The sequence below is a fragment of the Schistocerca piceifrons genome, unplaced genomic scaffold, assembly GCF_021461385.2.
Source record: "Schistocerca piceifrons isolate TAMUIC-IGC-003096 unplaced genomic scaffold, iqSchPice1.1 HiC_scaffold_656, whole genome shotgun sequence".
Classification (NCBI taxonomy): Eukaryota; Metazoa; Arthropoda; class Insecta; order Orthoptera; family Acrididae; genus Schistocerca; species Schistocerca piceifrons.
Window position 1 is genome coordinate 14,363 of NW_025728901.1, and position 22,361 is coordinate 36,723.

Here is a 22,361-nt window from a genome sequence, read left to right on the forward strand (position 1 = left end):
GCCGCTGCCGACTGGCGGGAAGCCGACACAGCGCGGACGCGCGGCGCTCGCTTGTGCGGTGGTGGTGTAATGGTCAGCATAGTTGCGTTCCAAGCAGTTGATCCGGGTTCGATTCCCGGCCACCGCAGCAGGCTTTTAATTTCGCGTATGAGTACTTTTGCCACGCGCTCTTAAATTATTGTTTTTTCGCCCTCTTACTCGCTGCATACCAGCCCTTAGTGTGTCTCGACTTGTCTCGACTTTGCTCGGCTGACGCGAGCTGACGCTCTCAAATCGGCCTATATCAAAACGACAAGCACGAGAAACGACTGAGAGAGGTAAGGAGAGGCGAGGCGATGGACACACAGCACGCCCCCTTCATTTCACGGTGGCGTCTCCCTGACCGAATCGGGCTGTAGCTCCGAAAAGAAAGGAGAAACAAAAATAGGAAGTAAAAGTGCCAATAGCGCCCTGTGTTCCCATGCGCTCACCCGCCCAAGTACTGACAAGGGCCAAAGTTGTTACGCATCGGCAATCGGACATTTTCTTTCATTTTCTCTTTATCGGTTGAGAACCAGTGTATTCAAGATATTATGGCCATTGCCGAGTGAATGCTGTAGCGCTCCCCGACGAGTCGGGTTCGGATCCTCTATCAACTTCCACGCAGGGTGATGATCTTTTGGTCACCACACTCGCCAGCTGAAATCGGCGCCGCCTTTTCGTAGTAGGAAAAGAGTAGTGGCCCGTGGGGGGATCGAACCCACGACCTTCGCGTTATTAGCACGACGCTCTAACCAACTGAGCTAACGGGCCTCGGCAGATGCAGTTGCTCAGCCCTACGCTGGAAACAGGTGGCATGAAGCCGCACACCATTTCTATGGTCGTCGTGTGTCTGCTTCCCTAGTCTATATTCTGCTGACGGTCACGAAACAGTAGCTATATTGCGAGCAGGACGGGAAACGGCCGCTCGGACAGCTCAAACTTGTCACGATTCGTGTGGAAAAAATTCCGTTCCGGTACCGGGAATCGAACCCGGGCCTCCTGGGTGAAAGCCAGGTATCCTAGCCACTAGACCACACCGGATGTGGCCGTTTCGTTCGACCGTTCGTACGGTCGCTTGTCGCATTTCGTGTCGAGTGCCGCGTCGGCGCCCCCCTCTCTTTGCGAGCATCTGTGCACATACTGACTGGCAAGGCGCGCACCTCAAACGTCGCAGAGCAATGCTTTTGGCTTCATGCTCTGCTGGGAGAAGAGGAAAAGGGAAGCTGTAAGTAGCAATAACAGGAAGTAAACATTTTCCCGCTGAAGCGTTGAAACGCTGTGGATAACAAACAAGAAATACGTTGGCGCCCTAGCAACAGCACCACCATGTCACAGAAAATTAAATGCCCCGGGTGAGGATCGAACTCACGACCTTAAGATTATGAGACTTACGCGCTGCCTACTGCGCTACCGAGGCACGGGTGCACCGCTTGTCCTGGAAACTGGGTAAACACCTTACCCAATATTAGACGTAGAGACACTGTACTTCCTGGATAACGTGTTCTGTTGCTACACGTGCACTGCCGGCCCAGTTGATTGCGGTGCTGCTGCAGCTGTTGCAACGATAGGCAGCACTCCTTGTCGTTGAAGTTCAGTGCCTCGGAGGCACCCGGACCCAGCAACTTGTGAGGCCAGGCCGACGCTAGTCTGTAGAACATGATGCGAGCGTCCTAGTGGGGACCCGCGAGTGCTGCGTTCTCGGTCCTTCTCAAGGGAAATCCAGCTACACATTCTTGTGGATCGTGCATCTCAAGCGCTCAAGCCACGCGGCAGCATTATCGCGGGAAAAGCAAAATGATGCATCGGCCGGGAATCGAACCCGGGCCGCCCGCGTGGCAGGCGAGCATTCTACCACTGAACCACCGATGCTCGGGCCAGCGGTAACTTGACGCTGCTTGCCGAGCAGATGTCTCAAGGGAAAGTGGGACTGCCGTCAAGCGCCGTAGCATTCTGTGGAAAAGATGCTGCAGACGCTGAATCCTGCACTGCACTGCTCTGCTTAAAAATGCCGCCAGAACGCGGTACTCTGCGTACTCTTGCGTTGCCGGCGCCCAACTCTTGCCAAAGGATGCGAAATGTGCGCGGATACGCTGTCCGAATGCGTCTGGATGTGCTCCCCTAGCCTGCCTCGAAATGCGCCTGCCAGGTACGATCACCTTCGGCCGCTGCCGACTGGCGGGAAGCCGACACAGCGCGGACGCGCGGCGCTCGCTTGTGCGGTGGTGGTGTAATGGTCAGCATAGTTGCGTTCCAAGCAGTTGATCCGGGTTCGATTCCCGGCCACCGCAGCAGGCTTTTAATTTCGCGTATGAGTACTTTTGCCACGCGCTCTTAAATTATTGTTTTTTCGCCCTCTTACTCGCTGCATACCAGCCCTTAGTGTGTCTCGACTTGTCTCGACTTTGCTCGGCTGACGCGAGCTGACGCTCTCAAATCGGCCTATATCAAAACGACAAGCACGAGAAACGACTGAGAGAGGTAAGGAGAGGCGAGGCGATGGACACACAGCACGCCCCCTTCATTTCACGGTGGCGTCTCCCTGACCGAATCGGGCTGTAGCTCCGAAAAGAAAGGAGAAACAAAAATAGGAAGTAAAAGTGCCAATAGCGCCCTGTGTTCCCATGCGCTCACCCGCCCAAGTACTGACAAGGGCCAAAGTTGTTACGCATCGGCAATCGGACATTTTCTTTCATTTTCTCTTTATCGGTTGAGAACCAGTGTATTCAAGATATTATGGCCATTGCCGAGTGAATGCTGTAGCGCTCCCCGACGAGTCGGGTTCGGATCCTCTATCAACTTCCACGCAGGGTGATGATCTTTTGGTCACCACACTCGCCAGCTGAAATCGGCGCCGCCTTTTCGTAGTAGGAAAAGAGTAGTGGCCCGTGGGGGGATCGAACCCACGACCTTCGCGTTATTAGCACGACGCTCTAACCAACTGAGCTAACGGGCCTCGGCAGATGCAGTTGCTCAGCCCTACGCTGGAAACAGGTGGCATGAAGCCGCACACCATTTCTATGGTCGTCGTGTGTCTGCTTCCCTAGTCTATATTCTGCTGACGGTCACGAAACAGTAGCTATATTGCGAGCAGGACGGGAAACGGCCGCTCGGACAGCTCAAACTTGTCACGATTCGTGTGGAAAAAATTCCGTTCCGGTACCGGGAATCGAACCCGGGCCTCCTGGGTGAAAGCCAGGTATCCTAGCCACTAGACCACACCGGATGTGGCCGTTTCGTTCGACCGTTCGTACGGTCGCTTGTCGCATTTCGTGTCGAGTGCCGCGTCGGCGCCCCCCTCTCTTTGCGAGCATCTGTGCACATACTGACTGGCAAGGCGCGCACCTCAAACGTCGCAGAGCAATGCTTTTGGCTTCATGCTCTGCTGGGAGAAGAGGAAAAGGGAAGCTGTAAGTAGCAATAACAGGAAGTAAACATTTTCCCGCTGAAGCGTTGAAACGCTGTGGATAACAAACAAGAAATACGTTGGCGCCCTAGCAACAGCACCACCATGTCACAGAAAATTAAATGCCCCGGGTGAGGATCGAACTCACGACCTTAAGATTATGAGACTTACGCGCTGCCTACTGCGCTACCGAGGCACGGGTGCACCGCTTGTCCTGGAAACTGGGTAAACACCTTACCCAATATTAGACGTAGAGACACTGTACTTCCTGGATAACGTGTTCTGTTGCTACACGTGCACTGCCGGCCCAGTTGATTGCGGTGCTGCTGCAGCTGTTGCAACGATAGGCAGCACTCCTTGTCGTTGAAGTTCAGTGCCTCGGAGGCACCCGGACCCAGCAACTTGTGAGGCCAGGCCGACGCTAGTCTGTAGAACATGATGCGAGCGTCCTAGTGGGGACCCGCGAGTGCTGCGTTCTCGGTCCTTCTCAAGGGAAATCCAGCTACACATTCTTGTGGATCGTGCATCTCAAGCGCTCAAGCCACGCGGCAGCATTATCGCGGGAAAAGCAAAATGATGCATCGGCCGGGAATCGAACCCGGGCCGCCCGCGTGGCAGGCGAGCATTCTACCACTGAACCACCGATGCTCGGGCCAGCGGTAACTTGACGCTGCTTGCCGAGCAGATGTCTCAAGGGAAAGTGGGACTGCCGTCAAGCGCCGTAGCATTCTGTGGAAAAGATGCTGCAGACGCTGAATCCTGCACTGCACTGCTCTGCTTAAAAATGCCGCCAGAACGCGGTCCTCTGCGTACTCTTGCGTTGCCGGCGCCCAACTCTTGCCAAAGGATGCGAAATGTGCGCGGATACGCTGTCCGAATGCGTCTGGATGTGCTCCCCTAGCCTGCCTCGAAATGCGCCTGCCAGGTACGATCACCTTCGGCCGCTGCCGACTGGCGGGAAGCCGACACAGCGCGGACGCGCGGCGCTCGCTTGTGCGGTGGTGGTGTAATGGTCAGCATAGTTGCGTTCCAAGCAGTTGATCCGGGTTCGATTCCCGGCCACCGCAGCAGGCTTTTAATTTCGCGTATGAGTACTTTTGCCACGCGCTCTTAAATTATTGTTTTTTCGCCCTCTTACTCGCTGCATACCAGCCCTTAGTGTGTCTCGACTTGTCTCGACTTTGCTCGGCTGACGCGAGAGCTGACGCTCTCAAATCGGCCTATATCAAAACGACAAGCACGAGAAACGACTGAGAGAGGTAAGGAGAGGCGAGGCGATGGACACACAGCACGCCCCCTTCATTTCACGGTGGCGTCTCCCTGACCGAATCGGGCTGTAGCTCCGAAAAGAAAGGAGAAACAAAAATAGGAAGTAAAAGTGCCAATAGCGCCCTGTGTTCCCATGCGCTCACCCGCCCAAGTACTGACAAGGGCCAAAGTTGTTACGCATCGGCAATCGGACATTTTCTTTCATTTTCTCTTTATCGGTTGAGAACCAGTGTATTCTAGATATTATGGCCATTGCCGAGTGAATGCTGTAGCGCTCCCCGACGAGTCGGGTTCGGATCCTCTATCAACTTCCACGCAGGGTGATGATCTTTTGGTCACCACACTCGCCAGCTGAAATCGGCGCCGCCTTTTCGTAGTAGGAAAAGAGTAGTGGCCCGTGGGGGGATCGAACCCACGACCTTCGCGTTATTAGCACGACGCTCTAACCAACTGAGCTAACGGGCCTCGGCAGATGCAGTTGCTCAGCCCTACGCTGGAAACAGGTGGCATGAAGCCGCACACCATTTCTATGGTCGTCGTGTGTCTGCTTCCCTAGTCTATATTCTGCTGACGGTCACGAAACAGTAGCTATATTGCGAGCAGGACGGGAAACGGCCGCTCGGACAGCTCAAACTTGTCACGATTCGTGTGGAAAAAATTCCGTTCCGGTACCGGGAATCGAACCCGGGCCTCCTGGGTGAAAGCCAGGTATCCTAGCCACTAGACCACACCGGATGTGGCCGTTTCGTTCGACCGTTCGTACGGTCGCTTGTCGCATTTCGTGTCGAGTGCCGCGTCGGCGCCCCCCTCTCTTTGCGAGCATCTGTGCACATACTGACTGGCAAGGCGCGCACCTCAAACGTCGCAGAGCAATGCTTTTGGCTTCATGCTCTGCTGGGAGAAGAGGAAAAGGGAAGCTGTAAGTAGCAATAACAGGAAGTAAACATTTTCCCGCTGAAGCGTTGAAACGCTGTGGATAACAAACAAGAAATACGTTGGCGCCCTAGCAACAGCACCACCATGTCACAGAAAATTAAATGCCCCGGGTGAGGATCGAACTCACGACCTTAAGATTATGAGACTTACGCGCTGCCTACTGCGCTACCGAGGCACGGGTGCACCGCTTGTCCTGGAAACTGGGTAAACACCTTACCCAATATTAGACGTAGAGACACTGTACTTCCTGGATAACGTGTTCTGTTGCTACACGTGCACTGCCGGCCCAGTTGATTGCGGTGCTGCTGCAGCTGTTGCAACGATAGGCAGCACTCCTTGTCGTTGAAGTTCAGTGCCTCGGAGGCACCCGGACCCAGCAACTTGTGAGGCCAGGCCGACGCTAGTCTGTAGAACATGATGCGAGCGTCCTAGTGGGGACCCGCGAGTGCTGCGTTCTCGGTCCTTCTCAAGGGAAATCCAGCTACACATTCTTGTGGATCGTGCATCTCAAGCGCTCAAGCCACGCGGCAGCATTATCGCGGGAAAAGCAAAATGATGCATCGGCCGGGAATCGAACCCGGGCCGCCCGCGTGGCAGGCGAGCATTCTACCACTGAACCACCGATGCTCGGGCCAGCGGTAACTTGACGCTGCTTGCCGAGCAGATGTCTCAAGGGAAAGTGGGACTGCCGTCAAGCGCCGTAGCATTCTGTGGAAAAGATGCTGCAGACGCTGAATCCTGCACTGCACTGCTCTGCTTAAAAATGCCGCCAGAACGCGGTACTCTGCGTACTCTTGCGTTGCCGGCGCCCAACTCTTGCCAAAGGATGCGAAATGTGCGCGGATACGCTGTCCGAATGCGTCTGGATGTGCTCCCCTAGCCTGCCTCGAAATGCGCCTGCCAGGTACGATCACCTTCGGCCGCTGCCGACTGGCGGGAAGCCGACACAGCGCGGACGCGCGGCGCTCGCTTGTGCGGTGGTGGTGTAATGGTCAGCATAGTTGCGTTCCAAGCAGTTGATCCGGGTTCGATTCCCGGCCACCGCAGCAGGCTTTTAATTTCGCGTATGAGTACTTTTGCCACGCGCTCTTAAATTATTGTTTTTTCGCCCTCTTACTCGCTGCATACCAGCCCTTAGTGTGTCTCGACTTGTCTCGACTTTGCTCGGCTGACGCGAGCTGACGCTCTCAAATCGGCCTATATCAAAACGACAAGCACGAGAAACGACTGAGAGAGGTAAGGAGAGGCGAGGCGATGGACAAACAGCACGCCCCCTTCATTTCACGGTGGCGTCTCCCTGACCGAATCGGGCTGTAGCTCCGAAAAGAAAGGAGAAACAAAAATAGGAAGTAAAAGTGCCAATAGCGCCCTGTGTTCCCATGCGCTCACCCGCCCAAGTACTGACAAGGGCCAAAGTTGTTACGCATCGGCAATCGGACATTTTCTTTCATTTTCTCTTTATCGGTTGAGAACCAGTGTATTCTAGATATTATGGCCATTGCCGAGTGAATGCTGTAGCGCTCCCCGACGAGTCGGGTTCGGATCCTCTATCAACTTCCACGCAGGGTGATGATCTTTTGGTCACCACACTCGCCAGCTGAAATCGGCGCCGCCTTTTCGTAGTAGGAAAAGAGTAGTGGCCCGTGGGGGGATCGAACCCACGACCTTCGCGTTATTAGCACGACGCTCTAACCAACTGAGCTAACGGGCCTCGGCAGATGCAGTTGCTCAGCCCTACGCTGGAAACAGGTGGCATGAAGCCGCACACCATTTCTATGGTCGTCGTGTGTCTGCTTCCCTAGTCTATATTCTGCTGACGGTCACGAAACAGTAGCTATATTGCGAGCAGGACGGGAAACGGCCGCTCGGACAGCTCAAACTTGTCACGATTCGTGTGGAAAAAATTCCGTTCCGGTACCGGGAATCGAACCCGGGCCTCCTGGGTGAAAGCCAGGTATCCTAGCCACTAGACCACACCGGATGTGGCCGTTTCGTTCGACCGTTCGTACGGTCGCTTGTCGCATTTCGTGTCGAGTGCCGCGTCGGCGCCCCCCTCTCTTTGCGAGCATCTGTGCACATACTGACTGGCAAGGCGCGCACCTCAAACGTCGCAGAGCAATGCTTTTGGCTTCATGCTCTGCTGGGAGAAGAGGAAAAGGGAAGCTGTAAGTAGCAATAACAGGAAGTAAACATTTTCCCGCTGAAGCGTTGAAACGCTGTGGATAACAAACAAGAAATACGTTGGCGCCCTAGCAACAGCACCACCATGTCACAGAAAATTAAATGCCCCGGGTGAGGATCGAACTCACGACCTTAAGATTATGAGACTTACGCGCTGCCTACTGCGCTACCGAGGCACGGGTGCACCGCTTGTCCTGGAAACTGGGTAAACACCTTACCCAATATTAGACGTAGAGACACTGTACTTCCTGGATAACGTGTTCTGTTGCTACACGTGCACTGCCGGCCCAGTTGATTGCGGTGCTGCTGCAGCTGTTGCAACGATAGGCAGCACTCCTTGTCGTTGAAGTTCAGTGCCTCGGAGGCACCCGGACCCAGCAACTTGTGAGGCCAGGCCGACGCTAGTCTGTAGAACATGATGCGAGCGTCCTAGTGGGGACCCGCGAGTGCTGCGTTCTCGGTCCTTCTCAAGGGAAATCCAGCTACACATTCTTGTGGATCGTGCATCTCAAGCGCTCAAGCCACGCGGCAGCATTATCGCGGGAAAAGCAAAATGATGCATCGGCCGGGAATCGAACCCGGGCCGCCCGCGTGGCAGGCGAGCATTCTACCACTGAATCACCGATGCTCGGGCCAGCGGTAACTTGACGCTGCTTGCCGAGCAGATGTCTCAAGGGAAAGTGGGACTGCCGTCAAGCGCCGTAGCATTCTGTGGAAAAGATGCTGCAGACGCTGAATCCTGCACTGCACTGCTCTGCTTAAAAATGCCGCCAGAACGCGGTCCTCTGCGTACTCTTGCGTTGCCGGCGCCCAACTCTTGCCAAAGGATGCGAAATGTGCTCGGATACGCTGTCCGAATGCGTCTGGATGTGCTCCCCTAGCCTGCCTCGAAATGCGCCTGCCAGGTACGATCACCTTCGGCCGCTGCCGACTGGCGGGAAGCCGACACAGCGCGGACGCGCGGCGCTCGCTTGTGCGGTGGTGGTGTAATGGTCAGCATAGTTGCCTTCCAAGCAGTTGATCCGGGTTCGATTCCCGGCCACCGCAGCAGGCTTTTAATTTCGCGTATGAGTACTTTTGCCACGCGCTCTTAAATTATTGTTTTTTCGCCCTCTTACTCGCTGCATACCAGCCCTTAGTGTGTCTCGACTTGTCTCGACTTTGCTCGGCTGACGCGAGAGCTGACGCTCTCAAATCGGCCTATATCAAAACGACAAGCACGAGAAACGACTGAGAGAGGTAAGGAGAGGCGAGGCGATGGACACACAGCACGCCCCCTTCATTTCACGGTGGCGTCTCCCTGACCGAATCGGGCTGTAGCTCCGAAAAGAAAGGAGAAACAAAAATAGGAAGTAAAAGTGCCAATAGCGCCCTGTGTTCCCATGCGCTCACCCGCCCAAGTACTGACAAGGGCCAAAGTTGTTACGCATCGGCAATCGGACATTTTCTTTCATTTTCTCTTTATCGGTTGAGAACCAGTGTATTCTAGATATTATGGCCATTGCCGAGTGAATGCTGTAGCGCTCCCCGACGAGTCGGGTTCGGATCCTCTATCAACTTCCACGCAGGGTGATGATCTTTTGGTCACCACACTCGCCAGCTGAAATCGGCGCCGCCTTTTCGTAGTAGGAAAAGAGTAGTGGCCCGTGGGGGGATCGAACCCACGACCTTCGCGTTATTAGCACGACGCTCTAACCAACTGAGCTAACGGGCCTCGGCAGATGCAGTTGCTCAGCCCTACGCTGGAAACAGGTGGCATGAAGCCGCACACCATTTCTATGGTCGTCGTGTGTCTGCTTCCCTAGTCTATATTCTGCTGACGGTCACGAAACAGTAGCTATATTGCGAGCAGGACGGGAAACGGCCGCTCGGACAGCTCAAACTTGTCACGATTCGTGTGGAAAAAATTCCGTTCCGGTACCGGGAATCGAACCCGGGCCTCCTGGGTGAAAGCCAGGTATCCTAGCCACTAGACCACACCGGATGTGGCCGTTTCGTTCGACCGTTCGTACGGTCGCTTGTCGCATTTCGTGTCGAGTGCCGCGTCGGCGCCCCCCTCTCTTTGCGAGCATCTGTGCACATACTGACTGGCAAGGCGCGCACCTCAAACGTCGCAGAGCAATGCTTTTGGCTTCATGCTCTGCTGGGAGAAGAGGAAAAGGGAAGCTGTAAGTAGCAATAACAGGAAGTAAACATTTTCCCGCTGAAGCGTTGAAACGCTGTGGATAACAAACAAGAAATACGTTGGCGCCCTAGCAACAGCACCACCATGTCACAGAAAATTAAATGCCCCGGGTGAGGATCGAACTCACGACCTTAAGATTATGAGACTTACGCGCTGCCTACTGCGCTACCGAGGCACGGGTGCACCGCTTGTCCTGGAAACTGGGTAAACACCTTACCCAATATTAGACGTAGAGACACTGTACTTCCTGGATAACGTGTTCTGTTGCTACACGTGCACTGCCGGCCCAGTTGATTGCGGTGCTGCTGCAGCTGTTGCAACGATAGGCAGCACTCCTTGTCGTTGAAGTTCAGTGCCTCGGAGGCACCCGGACCCAGCAACTTGTGAGGCCAGGCCGACGCTAGTCTGTAGAACATGATGCGAGCGTCCTAGTGGGGACCCGCGAGTGCTGCGTTCTCGGTCCTTCTCAAGGGAAATCCAGCTACACATTCTTGTGGATCGTGCATCTCAAGCGCTCAAGCCACGCGGCAGCATTATCGCGGGAAAAGCAAAATGATGCATCGGCCGGGAATCGAACCCGGGCCGCCCGCGTGGCAGGCGAGCATTCTACCACTGAACCACCGATGCTCGGGCCAGCGGTAACTTGACGCTGCTTGCCGAGCAGATGTCTCAAGGGAAAGTGGGACTGCCGTCAAGCGCCGTAGCATTCTGTGGAAAAGATGCTGCAGACGCTGAATCCTGCACTGCACTGCTCTGCTTAAAAATGCCGCCAGAACGCGGTACTCTGCGTACTCTTGCGTTGCCGGCGCCCAACTCTTGCCAAAGGATGCGAAATGTGCGCGGATACGCTGTCCGAATGCGTCTGGATGTGCTCCCCTAGCCTGCCTCGAAATGCGCCTGCCAGGTACGATCACCTTCGGCCGCTGCCGACTGGCGGGAAGCCGACACAGCGCGGACGCGCGGCGCTCGCTTGTGCGGTGGTGGTGTAATGGTCAGCATAGTTGCGTTCCAAGCAGTTGATCCGGGTTCGATTCCCGGCCACCGCAGCAGGCTTTTAATTTCGCGTATGAGTACTTTTGCCACGCGCTCTTAAATTATTGTTTTTTCGCCCTCTTACTCGCTGCATACCAGCCCTTAGTGTGTCTCGACTTGTCTCGACTTTGCTCGGCTGACGCGAGCTGACGCTCTCAAATCGGCCTATATCAAAACGACAAGCACGAGAAACGACTGAGAGAGGTAAGGAGAGGCGAGGCGATGGACAAACAGCACGCCCCCTTCATTTCACGGTGGCGTCTCCCTGACCGAATCGGGCTGTAGCTCCGAAAAGAAAGGAGAAACAAAAATAGGAAGTAAAAGTGCCAATAGCGCCCTGTGTTCCCATGCGCTCACCCGCCCAAGTACTGACAAGGGCCAAAGTTGTTACGCATCGGCAATCGGACATTTTCTTTCATTTTCTCTTTATCGGTTGAGAACCAGTGTATTCTAGATATTATGGCCATTGCCGAGTGAATGCTGTAGCGCTCCCCGACGAGTCGGGTTCGGATCCTCTATCAACTTCCACGCAGGGTGATGATCTTTTGGTCACCACACTCGCCAGCTGAAATCGGCGCCGCCTTTTCGTAGTAGGAAAAGAGTAGTGGCCCGTGGGGGGATCGAACCCACGACCTTCGCGTTATTAGCACGACGCTCTAACCAACTGAGCTAACGGGCCTCGGCAGATGCAGTTGCTCAGCCCTACGCTGGAAACAGGTGGCATGAAGCCGCACACCATTTCTATGGTCGTCGTGTGTCTGCTTCCCTAGTCTATATTCTGCTGACGGTCACGAAACAGTAGCTATATTGCGAGCAGGACGGGAAACGGCCGCTCGGACAGCTCAAACTTGTCACGATTCGTGTGGAAAAAATTCCGTTCCGGTACCGGGAATCGAACCCGGGCCTCCTGGGTGAAAGCCAGGTATCCTAGCCACTAGACCACACCGGATGTGGCCGTTTCGTTCGACCGTTCGTACGGTCGCTTGTCGCATTTCGTGTCGAGTGCCGCGTCGGCGCCCCCCTCTCTTTGCGAGCATCTGTGCACATACTGACTGGCAAGGCGCGCACCTCAAACGTCGCAGAGCAATGCTTTTGGCTTCATGCTCTGCTGGGAGAAGAGGAAAAGGGAAGCTGTAAGTAGCAATAACAGGAAGTAAACATTTTCCCGCTGAAGCGTTGAAACGCTGTGGATAACAAACAAGAAATACGTTGGCGCCCTAGCAACAGCACCACCATGTCACAGAAAATTAAATGCCCCGGGTGAGGATCGAACTCACGACCTTAAGATTATGAGACTTACGCGCTGCCTACTGCGCTACCGAGGCACGGGTGCACCGCTTGTCCTGGAAACTGGGTAAACACCTTACCCAATATTAGACGTAGAGACACTGTACTTCCTGGATAACGTGTTCTGTTGCTACACGTGCACTGCCGGCCCAGTTGATTGCGGTGCTGCTGCAGCTGTTGCAACGATAGGCAGCACTCCTTGTCGTTGAAGTTCAGTGCCTCGGAGGCACCCGGACCCAGCAACTTGTGAGGCCAGGCCGACGCTAGTCTGTAGAACATGATGCGAGCGTCCTAGTGGGGACCCGCGAGTGCTGCGTTCTCGGTCCTTCTCAAGGGAAATCCAGCTACACATTCTTGTGGATCGTGCATCTCAAGCGCTCAAGCCACGCGGCAGCATTATCGCGGGAAAAGCAAAATGATGCATCGGCCGGGAATCGAACCCGGGCCGCCCGCGTGGCAGGCGAGCATTCTACCACTGAATCACCGATGCTCGGGCCAGCGGTAACTTGACGCTGCTTGCCGAGCAGATGTCTCAAGGGAAAGTGGGACTGCCGTCAAGCGCCGTAGCATTCTGTGGAAAAGATGCTGCAGACGCTGAATCCTGCACTGCACTGCTCTGCTTAAAAATGCCGCCAGAACGCGGTCCTCTGCGTACTCTTGCGTTGCCGGCGCCCAACTCTTGCCAAAGGATGCGAAATGTGCTCGGATACGCTGTCCGAATGCGTCTGGATGTGCTCCCCTAGCCTGCCTCGAAATGCGCCTGCCAGGTACGATCACCTTCGGCCGCTGCCGACTGGCGGGAAGCCGACACAGCGCGGACGCGCGGCGCTCGCTTGTGCGGTGGTGGTGTAATGGTCAGCATAGTTGCCTTCCAAGCAGTTGATCCGGGTTCGATTCCCGGCCACCGCAGCAGGCTTTTAATTTCGCGTATGAGTACTTTTGCCACGCGCTCTTAAATTATTGTTTTTTCGCCCTCTTACTCGCTGCATACCAGCCCTTAGTGTGTCTCGACTTGTCTCGACTTTGCTCGGCTGACGCGAGAGCTGACGCTCTCAAATCGGCCTATATCAAAACGACAAGCACGAGAAACGACTGAGAGAGGTAAGGAGAGGCGAGGCGATGGACACACAGCACGCCCCCTTCATTTCACGGTGGCGTCTCCCTGACCGAATCGGGCTGTAGCTCCGAAAAGAAAGGAGAAACAAAAATAGGAAGTAAAAGTGCCAATAGCGCCCTGTGTTCCCATGCGCTCACCCGCCCAAGTACTGACAAGGGCCAAAGTTGTTACGCATCGGCAATCGGACATTTTCTTTCATTTTCTCTTTATCGGTTGAGAACCAGTGTATTCAAGATATTATGGCCATTGCCGAGTGAATGCTGTAGCGCTCCCCGACGAGTCGGGTTCGGATCCTCTATCAACTTCCACGCAGGGTGATGATCTTTTGGTCACCACACTCGCCAGCTGAAATCGGCGCCGCCTTTTCGTAGTAGGAAAAGAGTAGTGGCCCGTGGGGGGATCGAACCCACGACCTTCGCGTTATTAGCACGACGCTCTAACCAACTGAGCTAACGGGCCTCGGCAGATGCAGTTGCTCAGCCCTACGCTGGAAACAGGTGGCATGAAGCCGCACACCATTTCTATGGTCGTCGTGTGTCTGCTTCCCTAGTCTATATTCTGCTGACGGTCACGAAACAGTAGCTATATTGCGAGCAGGACGGGAAACGGCCGCTCGGACAGCTCAAACTTGTCACGATTCGTGTGGAAAAAATTCCGTTCCGGTACCGGGAATCGAACCCGGGCCTCCTGGGTGAAAGCCAGGTATCCTAGCCACTAGACCACACCGGATGTGGCCGTTTCGTTCGACCGTTCGTACGGTCGCTTGTCGCATTTCGTGTCGAGTGCCGCGTCGGCGCCCCCCTCTCTTTGCGAGCATCTGTGCACATACTGACTGGCAAGGCGCGCACCTCAAACGTCGCAGAGCAATGCTTTTGGCTTCATGCTCTGCTGGGAGAAGAGGAAAAGGGAAGCTGTAAGTAGCAATAACAGGAAGTAAACATTTTCCCGCTGAAGCGTTGAAACGCTGTGGATAACAAACAAGAAATACGTTGGCGCCCTAGCAACAGCACCACCATGTCACAGAAAATTAAATGCCCCGGGTGAGGATCGAACTCACGACCTTAAGATTATGAGACTTACGCGCTGCCTACTGCGCTACCGAGGCACGGGTGCACCGCTTGTCCTGGAAACTGGGTAAACACCTTACCCAATATTAGACGTAGAGACACTGTACTTCCTGGATAACGTGTTCTGTTGCTACACGTGCACTGCCGGCCCAGTTGATTGCGGTGCTGCTGCAGCTGTTGCAACGATAGGCAGCACTCCTTGTCGTTGAAGTTCAGTGCCTCGGAGGCACCCGGACCCAGCAACTTGTGAGGCCAGGCCGACGCTAGTCTGTAGAACATGATGCGAGCGTCCTAGTGGGGACCCGCGAGTGCTGCGTTCTCGGTCCTTCTCAAGGGAAATCCAGCTACACATTCTTGTGGATCGTGCATCTCAAGCGCTCAAGCCACGCGGCAGCATTATCGCGGGAAAAGCAAAATGATGCATCGGCCGGGAATCGAACCCGGGCCGCCCGCGTGGCAGGCGAGCATTCTACCACTGAACCACCGATGCTCGGGCCAGCGGTAACTTGACGCTGCTTGCCGAGCAGATGTCTCAAGGGAAAGTGGGACTGCCGTCAAGCGCCGTAGCATTCTGTGGAAAAGATGCTGCAGACGCTGAATCCTGCACTGCACTGCTCTGCTTAAAAATGCCGCCAGAACGCGGTACTCTGCGTACTCTTGCGTTGCCGGCGCCCAACTCTTGCCAAAGGATGCGAAATGTGCGCGGATACGCTGTCCGAATGCGTCTGGATGTGCTCCCCTAGCCTGCCTCGAAATGCGCCTGCCAGGTACGATCACCTTCGGCCGCTGCCGACTGGCGGGAAGCCGACACAGCGCGGACGCGCGGCGCTCGCTTGTGCGGTGGTGGTGTAATGGTCAGCATAGTTGCGTTCCAAGCAGTTGATCCGGGTTCGATTCCCGGCCACCGCAGCAGGCTTTTAATTTCGCGTATGAGTACTTTTGCCACGCGCTCTTAAATTATTGTTTTTTCGCCCTCTTACTCGCTGCATACCAGCCCTTAGTGTGTCTCGACTTGTCTCGACTTTGCTCGGCTGACGCGAGAGCTGACGCTCTCAAATCGGCCTATATCAAAACGACAAGCACGAGAAACGACTGAGAGAGGTAAGGAGAGGCGAGGCGATGGACACACAGCACGCCCCCTTCATTTCACGGTGGCGTCTCCCTGACCGAATCGGGCTGTAGCTCCGAAAAGAAAGGAGAAACAAAAATAGGAAGTAAAAGTGCCAATAGCGCCCTGTGTTCCCATGCGCTCACCCGCCCAAGTACTGACAAGGGCCAAAGTTGTTACGCATCGGCAATCGGACATTTTCTTTCATTTTCTCTTTATCGGTTGAGAACCAGTGTATTCTAGATATTATGGCCATTGCCGAGTGAATGCTGTAGCGCTCCCCGACGAGTCGGGTTCGGATCCTCTATCAACTTCCACGCAGGGTGATGATCTTTTGGTCACCACACTCGCCAGCTGAAATCGGCGCCGCCTTTTCGTAGTAGGAAAAGAGTAGTGGCCCGTGGGGGGATCGAACCCACGACCTTCGCGTTATTAGCACGACGCTCTAACCAACTGAGCTAACGGGCCTCGGCAGATGCAGTTGCTCAGCCCTACGCTGGAAACAGGTGGCATGAAGCCGCACACCATTTCTATGGTCGTCGTGTGTCTGCTTCCCTAGTCTATATTCTGCTGACGGTCACGAAACAGTAGCTATATTGCGAGCAGGACGGGAAACGGCCGCTCGGACAGCTCAAACTTGTCACGATTCGTGTGGAAAAAATTCCGTTCCGGTACCGGGAATCGAACCCGGGCCTCCTGGGTGAAAGCCAGGTATCCTAGCCACTAGACCACACCGGATGTGGCCGTTTCGTTCGACCGTTCGTACGGTCGCTTGTCGCATTTCGTGTCGAGTGCCGCGTCGGCGCCCCCCTCTCTTTGCGAGCATCTGTGCACATACTGACTGGCAAGGCGCGCACCTCAAACGTCGCAGAGCAATGCTTTTGGCTTCATGCTCTGCTGGGAGAAGAGGAAAAGGGAAGCTGTAAGTAGCAATAACAGGAAGTAAACATTTTCCCGCTGAAGCGTTGAAACGCTGTGGATAACAAACAAGAAATACGTTGGCGCCCTAGCAACAGCACCACCATGTCACAGAAAATTAAATGCCCCGGGTGAGGATCGAACTCACGACCTTAAGATTATGAGACTTACGCGCTGCCTACTGCGCTACCGAGGCACGGGTGCACCGCTTGTCCTGGAAACTGGGTAAACACCTTACCCAATATTAGACGTAGAGACACTGTACTTCCTGGATAACGTGTTCTGTTGCTACACGTGCACTGCCGGCCCAGTTGATTGCGGTGCTGCTGCAGCTGTTGCAACGATAGGCAGCACTCCTTGTCGTTGAAGTTCAGTGCCTCGGAGGCACCCGGACCCAGCAACTTGTGAGGCCAGGCCGACGCTAGTCTGTAGAACATGATGCGAGCGTCCTAGTGGGGACCCGCGAGTGCTGCGTTCTCGGTCCTTCTCAAGGGAAATCCAGCTACACATTCTTGTGGATCGTGCATCTCAAGCGCTCAAGCCACGCGGCAGCATTATCGCGGGAAAAGCAAAATGATGCATCGGCCGGGAATCGAACCCGGGCCGCCCGCGTGGCAGGCGAGCATTCTACCACTGAACCACCGATGCTCGGGCCAGCGGTAACTTGACGCTGCTTGCCGAGCAGATGTCTCAAGGGAAAGTGGGACTGCCGTCAAGCGCCGTAGCATTCTGTGGAAAAGATGCTGCAGACGCTGAATCCTGCACTGCACTGCTCTGCTTAAAAATGCCGCCAGAACGCGGTACTCTGCGTACTCTTGCGTTGCCGGCGCCCAACTCTTGCCAAAGGATGCGAAATGTGCGCGGATACGCTGTCCGAATGCGTCTGGATGTGCTCCCCTAGCCTGCCTCGAAATGCGCCTGCCAGGTACGATCACCTTCGGCCGCTGCCGACTGGCGGGAAGCCGACACAGCGCGGACGCGCGGCGCTCGCTTGTGCGGTGGTGGTGTAATGGTCAGCATAGTTGCGTTCCAAGCAGTTGATCCGGGTTCGATTCCCGGCCACCGCAGCAGGCTTTTAATTTCGCGTATGAGTACTTTTGCCACGCGCTCTTAAATTATTGTTTTTTCGCCCTCTTACTCGCTGCATACCAGCCCTTAGTGTGTCTCGACTTGTCTCGACTTTGCTCGGCTGACGCGAGAGCTGACGCTCTCAAATCGGCCTATATCAAAACGACAAGCACGAGAAACGACTGAGAGAGGTAAGGAGAGGCGAGGCGATGGACACACAGCACGCCCCCTTCATTTCACGGTGGCGTCTCCCTGACCGAATCGGGCTGTAGCTCCGAAAAGAAAGGAGAAACAAAAATAGGAAGTAAAAGTGCCAATAGCGCCCTGTGTTCCCATGCGCTCACCCGCCCAAGTACTGACAAGGGCCAAAGTTGTTACGCATCGGCAATCGGACATTTTCTTTCATTTTCTCTTTATCGGTTGAGAACCAGTGTATTCAAGATATTATGGCCATTGCCGAGTGAATGCTGTAGCGCTCCCCGACGAGTCGGGTTCGGATCCTCTATCAACTTCCACGCAGGGTGATGATCTTTTGGTCACCACACTCGCCAGCTGAAATCGGCGCCGCCTTTTCGTAGTAGGAAAAGAGTAGTGGCCCGTGGGGGGATCGAACCCACGACCTTCGCGTTATTAGCACGACGCTCTAACCAACTGAGCTAACGGGCCTCGGCAGATGCAGTTGCTCAGCCCTACGCTGGAAACAGGTGGCATGAAGCCGCACACCATTTCTATGGTCGTCGTGTGTCTGCTTCCCTAGTCTATATTCTGCTGACGGTCACGAAACAGTAGCTATATTGCGAGCAGGACGGGAAACGGCCGCTCGGACAGCTCAAACTTGTCACGATTCGTGTGGAAAAAATTCCGTTCCGGTACCGGGAATCGAACCCGGGCCTCCTGGGTGAAAGCCAGGTATCCTAGCCACTAGACCACACCGGATGTGGCCGTTTCGTTCGACCGTTCGTACGGTCGCTTGTCGCATTTCGTGTCGAGTGCCGCGTCGGCGCCCCCCTCTCTTTGCGAGCATCTGTGCACATACTGACTGGCAAGGCGCGCACCTCAAACGTCGCAGAGCAATGCTTTTGGCTTCATGCTCTGCTGGGAGAAGAGGAAAAGGGAAGCTGTAAGTAGCAATAACAGGAAGTAAACATTTTCCCGCTGAAGCGTTGAAACGCTGTGGATAACAAACAAGAAATACGTTGGCGCCCTAGCAACAGCACCACCATGTCACAGAAAATTAAATGCCCCGGGTGAGGATCGAACTCACGACCTTAAGATTATGAGACTTACGCGCTGCCTACTGCGCTACCGAGGCACGGGTGCACCGCTTGTCCTGGAAACTGGGTAAACACCTTACCCAATATTAGACGTAGAGACACTGTACTTCCTGGATAACGTGTTCTGTTGCTACACGTGCACTGCCGGCCCAGTTGATTGCGGTGCTGCTGCAGCTGTTGCAACGATAGGCAGCACTCCTTGTCGTTGAAGTTCAGTGCCTCGGAGGCACCCGGACCCAGCAACTTGTGAGGCCAGGCCGACGCTAGTCTGTAGAACATGATGCGAGCGTCCTAGTGGGGACCCGCGAGTGCTGCGTTCTCGGTCCTTCTCAAGGGAAATCCAGCTACACATTCTTGTGGATCGTGCATCTCAAGCGCTCAAGCCACGCGGCAGCATTATCGCGGGAAAAGCAAAATGATGCATCGGCCGGGAATCGAACCCGGGCCGCCCGCGTGGCAGGCGAGCATTCTACCACTGAACCACCGATGCTCGGGCCAGCGGTAACTTGACGCTGCTTGCCGAGCAGATGTCTCAAGGGAAAGTGGGACTGCCGTCAAGCGCCGTAGCATTCTGTGGAAAAGATGCTGCAGACGCTGAATCCTGCACTGCACTGCTCTGCTTAAAAATGCCGCCAGAACGCGGTCCTCTGCGTACTCTTGCGTTGCCGGCGCCCAACTCTTGCCAAAGGATGCGAAATGTGCGCGGATACGCTGTCCGAATGCGTCTGGATGTGCTCCCCTAGCCTGCCTCGAAATGCGCCTGCCAGGTACGATCACCTTCGGCCGCTGCCGACTGGCGGGAAGCCGACACAGCGCGGACGCGCGGCGCTCGCTTGTGCGGTGGTGGTGTAATGGTCAGCATAGTTGCGTTCCAAGCAGTTGATCCGGGTTCGATTCCCGGCCACCGCAGCAGGCTTTTAATTTCGCGTATGAGTACTTTTGCCACGCGCTCTTAAATTATTGTTTTTTCGCCCTCTTACTCGCTGCATACCAGCCCTTAGTGTGTCTCGACTTGTCTCGACTTTGCTCGGCTGACGCGAGAGCTGACGCTCTCAAATCGGCCTATATCAAAACGACAAGCACGAGAAACGACTGAGAGAGGTAAGGAGAGGCGAGGCGATGGACACACAGCACGCCCCCTTCATTTCACGGTGGCGTCTCCCTGACCGAATCGGGCTGTAGCTCCGAAAAGAAAGGAGAAACAAAAATAGGAAGTAAAAGTGCCAATAGCGCCCTGTGTTCCCATGCGCTCACCCGCCCAAGTACTGACAAGGGCCAAAGTTGTTACGCATCGGCAATCGGACATTTTCTTTCATTTTCTCTTTATCGGTTGAGAACCAGTGTATTCAAGATATTATGGCCATTGCCGAGTGAATGCTGTAGCGCTCCCCGACGAGTCGGGTTCGGATCCTCTATCAACTTCCACGCAGGGTGATGATCTTTTGGTCACCACACTCGCCAGCTGAAATCGGCGCCGCCTTTTCGTAGTAGGAAAAGAGTAGTGGCCCGTGGGGGGATCGAACCCACGACCTTCGCGTTATTAGCACGACGCTCTAACCAACTGAGCTAACGGGCCTCGGCAGATGCAGTTGCTCAGCCCTACGCTGGAAACAGGTGGCATGAAGCCGCACACCATTTCTATGGTCGTCGTGTGTCTGCTTCCCTAGTCTATATTCTGCTGACGGTCACGAAACAGTAGCTATATTGCGAGCAGGACGGGAAACGGCCGCTCGGACAGCTCAAACTTGTCACGATTCGTGTGGAAAAAATTCCGTTCCGGTACCGGGAATCGAACCCGGGCCTCCTGGGTGAAAGCCAGGTATCCTAGCCACTAGACCACACCGGATGTGGCCGTTTCGTTCGACCGTTCGTACGGTCGCTTGTCGCATTTCGTGTCGAGTGCCGCGTCGGCGCCCCCCTCTCTTTGCGAGCATCTGTGCACATACTGACTGGCAAGGCGCGCACCTCAAACGTCGCAGAGCAATGCTTTTGGCTTCATGCTCTGCTGGGAGAAGAGGAAAAGGGAAGCTGTAAGTAGCAATAACAGGAAGTAAACATTTTCCCGCTGAAGCGTTGAAACGCTGTGGATAACAAACAAGAAATACGTTGGCGCCCTAGCAACAGCACCACCATGTCACAGAAAATTAAATGCCCCGGGTGAGGATCGAACTCACGACCTTAAGATTATGAGACTTACGCGCTGCCTACTGCGCTACCGAGGCACGGGTGCACCGCTTGTCCTGGAAACTGGGTAAACACCTTACCCAATATTAGACGTAGAGACACTGTACTTCCTGGATAACGTGTTCTGTTGCTACACGTGCACTGCCGGCCCAGTTGATTGCGGTGCTGCTGCAGCTGTTGCAACGATAGGCAGCACTCCTTGTCGTTGAAGTTCAGTGCCTCGGAGGCACCCGGACCCAGCAACTTGTGAGGCCAGGCCGACGCTAGTCTGTAGAACATGATGCGAGCGTCCTAGTGGGGACCCGCGAGTGCTGCGTTCTCGGTCCTTCTCAAGGGAAATCCAGCTACACATTCTTGTGGATCGTGCATCTCAAGCGCTCAAGCCACGCGGCAGCATTATCGCGGGAAAAGCAAAATGATGCATCGGCCGGGAATCGAACCCGGGCCGCCCGCGTGGCAGGCGAGCATTCTACCACTGAACCACCGATGCTCGGGCCAGCGGTAACTTGACGCTGCTTGCCGAGCAGATGTCTCAAGGGAAAGTGGGACTGCCGTCAAGCGCCGTAGCATTCTGTGGAAAAGATGCTGCAGACGCTGAATCCTGCACTGCACTGCTCTGCTTAAAAATGCCGCCAGAACGCGGTCCTCTGCGTACTCTTGCGTTGCCGGCGCCCAACTCTTGCCAAAGGATGCGAAATGTGCGCGGATACGCTGTCCGAATGCGTCTGGATGTGCTCCCCTAGCCTGCCTCGAAATGCGCCTGCCAGGTACGATCACCTTCGGCCGCTGCCGACTGGCGGGAAGCCGACACAGCGCGGACGCGCGGCGCTCGCTTGTGCGGTGGTGGTGCAATGGTCAGCATAGTTGCGTTCCAAGCAGTTGATCCGGGTTCGATTCCCGGCCACCGCAGCAGGCTTTTAATTTCGCGTATGAGTACTTTTGCCACGCGCTCTTAAATTATTGTTTTTTCGCCCTCTTACTCGCTGCATACCAGCCCTTAGTGTGTCTCGACTTGTCTCGACTTTGCTCGGCTGACGCGAGAGCTGACGCTCTCAAATCGGCCTATATCAAAACGACAAGCACGAGAAACGACTGAGAGAGGTAAGGAGAGGCGAGGCGATGGACACACAGCACGCCCCCTTCATTTCACGGTGGCGTCTCCCTGACCGAATCGGGCTGTAGCTCCGAAAAGAAAGGAGAAACAAAAATAGGAAGTAAAAGTGCCAATAGCGCCCTGTGTTCCCATGCGCTCACCCGCCCAAGTACTGACAAGGGCCAAAGTTGTTACGCATCGGCAATCGGACATTTTCT

General features: G+C 55.0%; 51 non-coding genes across 51 annotated transcripts; 11 read left to right on the forward strand and 40 right to left on the reverse strand.

Annotated features, from left to right (window-relative positions):
• Positions 1 to 55: 55 nt before the first annotated feature.
• On the forward strand, positions 56 to 127 carry Trnag-ucc. The gene has a single exon. It is a non-coding gene; the product is annotated as a tRNA-Gly (tRNA).
• Positions 128 to 718: 591 nt separating this feature from the next.
• On the reverse strand, positions 719 to 792 carry Trnai-aau. Its single transcript has one exon. It is a non-coding gene; the product is annotated as a tRNA-Ile (tRNA).
• A 198-nt stretch (positions 793 to 990) lies between these two features.
• Positions 991 to 1,062, reverse strand: Trnae-uuc. The gene has a single exon. It is a non-coding gene; the product is annotated as a tRNA-Glu (tRNA).
• A 303-nt stretch (positions 1,063 to 1,365) lies between these two features.
• Trnam-cau lies at positions 1,366 to 1,438 on the reverse strand. The gene has a single exon. It is a non-coding gene; the product is annotated as a tRNA-Met (tRNA).
• A 381-nt stretch (positions 1,439 to 1,819) lies between these two features.
• Positions 1,820 to 1,890, reverse strand: Trnag-gcc. Its single transcript has one exon. It is a non-coding gene; the product is annotated as a tRNA-Gly (tRNA).
• Positions 1,891 to 2,237: 347 nt separating this feature from the next.
• Trnag-ucc lies at positions 2,238 to 2,309 on the forward strand. The gene has a single exon. It is a non-coding gene; the product is annotated as a tRNA-Gly (tRNA).
• Positions 2,310 to 2,900: 591 nt separating this feature from the next.
• Positions 2,901 to 2,974, reverse strand: Trnai-aau. The gene has a single exon. It is a non-coding gene; the product is annotated as a tRNA-Ile (tRNA).
• Positions 2,975 to 3,172: 198 nt separating this feature from the next.
• On the reverse strand, positions 3,173 to 3,244 carry Trnae-uuc. The gene has a single exon. It is a non-coding gene; the product is annotated as a tRNA-Glu (tRNA).
• A 303-nt stretch (positions 3,245 to 3,547) lies between these two features.
• Positions 3,548 to 3,620, reverse strand: Trnam-cau. The gene has a single exon. It is a non-coding gene; the product is annotated as a tRNA-Met (tRNA).
• Positions 3,621 to 4,001: 381 nt separating this feature from the next.
• Positions 4,002 to 4,072, reverse strand: Trnag-gcc. The gene has a single exon. It is a non-coding gene; the product is annotated as a tRNA-Gly (tRNA).
• A 347-nt stretch (positions 4,073 to 4,419) lies between these two features.
• Trnag-ucc lies at positions 4,420 to 4,491 on the forward strand. The gene has a single exon. It is a non-coding gene; the product is annotated as a tRNA-Gly (tRNA).
• Positions 4,492 to 5,084: 593 nt separating this feature from the next.
• On the reverse strand, positions 5,085 to 5,158 carry Trnai-aau. The gene has a single exon. It is a non-coding gene; the product is annotated as a tRNA-Ile (tRNA).
• A 198-nt stretch (positions 5,159 to 5,356) lies between these two features.
• Trnae-uuc lies at positions 5,357 to 5,428 on the reverse strand. The gene has a single exon. It is a non-coding gene; the product is annotated as a tRNA-Glu (tRNA).
• Positions 5,429 to 5,731: 303 nt separating this feature from the next.
• On the reverse strand, positions 5,732 to 5,804 carry Trnam-cau. Its single transcript has one exon. It is a non-coding gene; the product is annotated as a tRNA-Met (tRNA).
• Positions 5,805 to 6,185: 381 nt separating this feature from the next.
• On the reverse strand, positions 6,186 to 6,256 carry Trnag-gcc. The gene has a single exon. It is a non-coding gene; the product is annotated as a tRNA-Gly (tRNA).
• Positions 6,257 to 6,603: 347 nt separating this feature from the next.
• Trnag-ucc lies at positions 6,604 to 6,675 on the forward strand. Its single transcript has one exon. It is a non-coding gene; the product is annotated as a tRNA-Gly (tRNA).
• Positions 6,676 to 7,266: 591 nt separating this feature from the next.
• On the reverse strand, positions 7,267 to 7,340 carry Trnai-aau. Its single transcript has one exon. It is a non-coding gene; the product is annotated as a tRNA-Ile (tRNA).
• Positions 7,341 to 7,538: 198 nt separating this feature from the next.
• On the reverse strand, positions 7,539 to 7,610 carry Trnae-uuc. Its single transcript has one exon. It is a non-coding gene; the product is annotated as a tRNA-Glu (tRNA).
• Positions 7,611 to 7,913: 303 nt separating this feature from the next.
• On the reverse strand, positions 7,914 to 7,986 carry Trnam-cau. The gene has a single exon. It is a non-coding gene; the product is annotated as a tRNA-Met (tRNA).
• Positions 7,987 to 8,367: 381 nt separating this feature from the next.
• On the reverse strand, positions 8,368 to 8,438 carry Trnag-gcc. Its single transcript has one exon. It is a non-coding gene; the product is annotated as a tRNA-Gly (tRNA).
• Positions 8,439 to 8,785: 347 nt separating this feature from the next.
• Trnag-ucc lies at positions 8,786 to 8,857 on the forward strand. The gene has a single exon. It is a non-coding gene; the product is annotated as a tRNA-Gly (tRNA).
• A 593-nt stretch (positions 8,858 to 9,450) lies between these two features.
• On the reverse strand, positions 9,451 to 9,524 carry Trnai-aau. Its single transcript has one exon. It is a non-coding gene; the product is annotated as a tRNA-Ile (tRNA).
• Positions 9,525 to 9,722: 198 nt separating this feature from the next.
• On the reverse strand, positions 9,723 to 9,794 carry Trnae-uuc. The gene has a single exon. It is a non-coding gene; the product is annotated as a tRNA-Glu (tRNA).
• A 303-nt stretch (positions 9,795 to 10,097) lies between these two features.
• On the reverse strand, positions 10,098 to 10,170 carry Trnam-cau. The gene has a single exon. It is a non-coding gene; the product is annotated as a tRNA-Met (tRNA).
• A 381-nt stretch (positions 10,171 to 10,551) lies between these two features.
• On the reverse strand, positions 10,552 to 10,622 carry Trnag-gcc. The gene has a single exon. It is a non-coding gene; the product is annotated as a tRNA-Gly (tRNA).
• A 347-nt stretch (positions 10,623 to 10,969) lies between these two features.
• Trnag-ucc lies at positions 10,970 to 11,041 on the forward strand. Its single transcript has one exon. It is a non-coding gene; the product is annotated as a tRNA-Gly (tRNA).
• A 591-nt stretch (positions 11,042 to 11,632) lies between these two features.
• On the reverse strand, positions 11,633 to 11,706 carry Trnai-aau. Its single transcript has one exon. It is a non-coding gene; the product is annotated as a tRNA-Ile (tRNA).
• A 198-nt stretch (positions 11,707 to 11,904) lies between these two features.
• On the reverse strand, positions 11,905 to 11,976 carry Trnae-uuc. Its single transcript has one exon. It is a non-coding gene; the product is annotated as a tRNA-Glu (tRNA).
• A 303-nt stretch (positions 11,977 to 12,279) lies between these two features.
• On the reverse strand, positions 12,280 to 12,352 carry Trnam-cau. The gene has a single exon. It is a non-coding gene; the product is annotated as a tRNA-Met (tRNA).
• Positions 12,353 to 12,733: 381 nt separating this feature from the next.
• Positions 12,734 to 12,804, reverse strand: Trnag-gcc. The gene has a single exon. It is a non-coding gene; the product is annotated as a tRNA-Gly (tRNA).
• A 347-nt stretch (positions 12,805 to 13,151) lies between these two features.
• On the forward strand, positions 13,152 to 13,223 carry Trnag-ucc. The gene has a single exon. It is a non-coding gene; the product is annotated as a tRNA-Gly (tRNA).
• A 593-nt stretch (positions 13,224 to 13,816) lies between these two features.
• On the reverse strand, positions 13,817 to 13,890 carry Trnai-aau. Its single transcript has one exon. It is a non-coding gene; the product is annotated as a tRNA-Ile (tRNA).
• A 198-nt stretch (positions 13,891 to 14,088) lies between these two features.
• Trnae-uuc lies at positions 14,089 to 14,160 on the reverse strand. The gene has a single exon. It is a non-coding gene; the product is annotated as a tRNA-Glu (tRNA).
• Positions 14,161 to 14,463: 303 nt separating this feature from the next.
• Trnam-cau lies at positions 14,464 to 14,536 on the reverse strand. Its single transcript has one exon. It is a non-coding gene; the product is annotated as a tRNA-Met (tRNA).
• Positions 14,537 to 14,917: 381 nt separating this feature from the next.
• Positions 14,918 to 14,988, reverse strand: Trnag-gcc. Its single transcript has one exon. It is a non-coding gene; the product is annotated as a tRNA-Gly (tRNA).
• Positions 14,989 to 15,335: 347 nt separating this feature from the next.
• Trnag-ucc lies at positions 15,336 to 15,407 on the forward strand. Its single transcript has one exon. It is a non-coding gene; the product is annotated as a tRNA-Gly (tRNA).
• A 593-nt stretch (positions 15,408 to 16,000) lies between these two features.
• Trnai-aau lies at positions 16,001 to 16,074 on the reverse strand. The gene has a single exon. It is a non-coding gene; the product is annotated as a tRNA-Ile (tRNA).
• Positions 16,075 to 16,272: 198 nt separating this feature from the next.
• Positions 16,273 to 16,344, reverse strand: Trnae-uuc. The gene has a single exon. It is a non-coding gene; the product is annotated as a tRNA-Glu (tRNA).
• Positions 16,345 to 16,647: 303 nt separating this feature from the next.
• Trnam-cau lies at positions 16,648 to 16,720 on the reverse strand. Its single transcript has one exon. It is a non-coding gene; the product is annotated as a tRNA-Met (tRNA).
• A 381-nt stretch (positions 16,721 to 17,101) lies between these two features.
• Trnag-gcc lies at positions 17,102 to 17,172 on the reverse strand. Its single transcript has one exon. It is a non-coding gene; the product is annotated as a tRNA-Gly (tRNA).
• A 347-nt stretch (positions 17,173 to 17,519) lies between these two features.
• Positions 17,520 to 17,591, forward strand: Trnag-ucc. Its single transcript has one exon. It is a non-coding gene; the product is annotated as a tRNA-Gly (tRNA).
• Positions 17,592 to 18,184: 593 nt separating this feature from the next.
• Trnai-aau lies at positions 18,185 to 18,258 on the reverse strand. Its single transcript has one exon. It is a non-coding gene; the product is annotated as a tRNA-Ile (tRNA).
• Positions 18,259 to 18,456: 198 nt separating this feature from the next.
• On the reverse strand, positions 18,457 to 18,528 carry Trnae-uuc. Its single transcript has one exon. It is a non-coding gene; the product is annotated as a tRNA-Glu (tRNA).
• A 303-nt stretch (positions 18,529 to 18,831) lies between these two features.
• Positions 18,832 to 18,904, reverse strand: Trnam-cau. The gene has a single exon. It is a non-coding gene; the product is annotated as a tRNA-Met (tRNA).
• Positions 18,905 to 19,285: 381 nt separating this feature from the next.
• On the reverse strand, positions 19,286 to 19,356 carry Trnag-gcc. Its single transcript has one exon. It is a non-coding gene; the product is annotated as a tRNA-Gly (tRNA).
• Positions 19,357 to 19,703: 347 nt separating this feature from the next.
• Trnag-ucc lies at positions 19,704 to 19,775 on the forward strand. The gene has a single exon. It is a non-coding gene; the product is annotated as a tRNA-Gly (tRNA).
• Positions 19,776 to 20,368: 593 nt separating this feature from the next.
• Positions 20,369 to 20,442, reverse strand: Trnai-aau. The gene has a single exon. It is a non-coding gene; the product is annotated as a tRNA-Ile (tRNA).
• A 198-nt stretch (positions 20,443 to 20,640) lies between these two features.
• Positions 20,641 to 20,712, reverse strand: Trnae-uuc. Its single transcript has one exon. It is a non-coding gene; the product is annotated as a tRNA-Glu (tRNA).
• A 303-nt stretch (positions 20,713 to 21,015) lies between these two features.
• Trnam-cau lies at positions 21,016 to 21,088 on the reverse strand. Its single transcript has one exon. It is a non-coding gene; the product is annotated as a tRNA-Met (tRNA).
• A 381-nt stretch (positions 21,089 to 21,469) lies between these two features.
• Trnag-gcc lies at positions 21,470 to 21,540 on the reverse strand. The gene has a single exon. It is a non-coding gene; the product is annotated as a tRNA-Gly (tRNA).
• Positions 21,541 to 21,887: 347 nt separating this feature from the next.
• Positions 21,888 to 21,959, forward strand: Trnag-ucc. Its single transcript has one exon. It is a non-coding gene; the product is annotated as a tRNA-Gly (tRNA).
• The last annotated feature ends 402 nt before the right edge of the window (positions 21,960 to 22,361 follow it).